Source organism: Rattus norvegicus, chromosome 15 (genome assembly GCF_036323735.1).
Source record: "Rattus norvegicus strain BN/NHsdMcwi chromosome 15, GRCr8, whole genome shotgun sequence".
NCBI classification, from domain to species: Eukaryota; Metazoa; Chordata; class Mammalia; order Rodentia; family Muridae; genus Rattus; species Rattus norvegicus.
This window is the reverse complement of record NC_086033.1, coordinates 61,550,770-61,552,027: the sequence shown is the minus strand read 5'-3', so window position 1 is coordinate 61,552,027 and position 1,258 is coordinate 61,550,770. Positions and strand designations below refer to the sequence as shown.

The following is a 1,258-nucleotide window of genomic DNA, read 5'->3' as shown; positions in this document are numbered from 1 at the left end:
GGAGCAGCACATTAAAGACAGAGGCAAGCAGGCAGGCCAGGGAGGATGAAGTTAGGAGTGTAGACTGGGGTCAGATGGGGAACAGCTTTGAACTTAGCTCTGCAGGCACAGGGGAGCTACCGAAACCTTTGTAGTAAGAGAATGGAGTGCTCCCCTGCCAGCCCCAAATACCTGAGATACTTCTAAAAGAGAGCTGAACCACTTTCCTATTTAAATCACTGAACTTGGGGAATATACCGCTTAGCCCTAAGTCAGCCCAAGAATGCCCTCATTTCACAAAGGAACCTGGAGCTCAGAGAAGACGGCGACTTAGCCAGCATAGTGTTGTACCAATCTGTGGAAGAACCAAGACCAGTCAAGAAAATCATGCCTGAGCATTCCCCCTGCCCAAAGGGTGTGATGATGGCGTTGATGATGGATGGTGGAGGCGGTGATGGTGATCATTTGAAGGCAGTGACAGAGATTATTTTGGGCAAGATGGCTTTCGAGTTATCATTCTTACACCTCCTCCTCTGTACATTTTCCATTTTTAATGGGACACGAAACAGATTATCCACGTAATCACTTTAACCAATTATCTGCAGTTGATGAACTTCCCTGCAACTTAATTAGCAAAGTTGTTTCCCGGAGTACCAGTACCACAGCATCATCTGAAAGTCACTTCAGAAAGATGGAACAATTCATTAACGATTACTAATGTCTGCAGGGTTGAAGGATGTGCAGTGTTCATTTGGGGAACGAGGAAACCACACATAATGGCTTTCTCCGTCCTGGTTTGTCACGCTCCGTGTCCACGGGATGACTCACGTTGCCAAAGCCCGAGTTTAATTAGCTTATCCTGCTCCTCTACCTCCATTCGAACAAATTAAATGTTTAAACAGCCAGTGCAAACATTTAGATCTGAGTCAAAATTGTTTGCACTCTGCCAGTTTAGGCATTTAATTTATTATAATCCTTCCCATAATACATGCCTTGAAAGTCATTTTTTTGCACTGAAAAATACCGTTCATAGTCCAGCTGACGATATTGAATCTGATACTATCACAATCTGATGTGAGAACTAATTTGGACCGCAGACGGGGGTGATAAATGAGATAATAAACGAATCCTCATCTGTCCTGACTTCCCCCAATTGACCAGGTGATAGCAAAAGACAGGGCCTTCTGCCTGAGACTTTCTGAGGCTGCTGAGACTGGCTGCAGCCAGAAGGAACAGAAACCTTGCAAGGTTTTGAGCCATTTCATCTTAAAGAGTCCTT

The 1,258-nt window shown here is 44.7% G+C and overlaps 1 non-coding gene across 1 annotated transcript; it reads right to left on the bottom strand.

Moving 5' to 3' along the window:
- Window positions 1-858: 858 nt before the first annotated feature.
- Window positions 859-955, bottom strand: Mir759 (microRNA 759). Its single transcript, NR_032768.1, has one exon. It is a non-coding gene; the product is annotated as a microRNA 759 (primary transcript).
- Window positions 956-1,258: the final 303 nt, after the last annotated feature.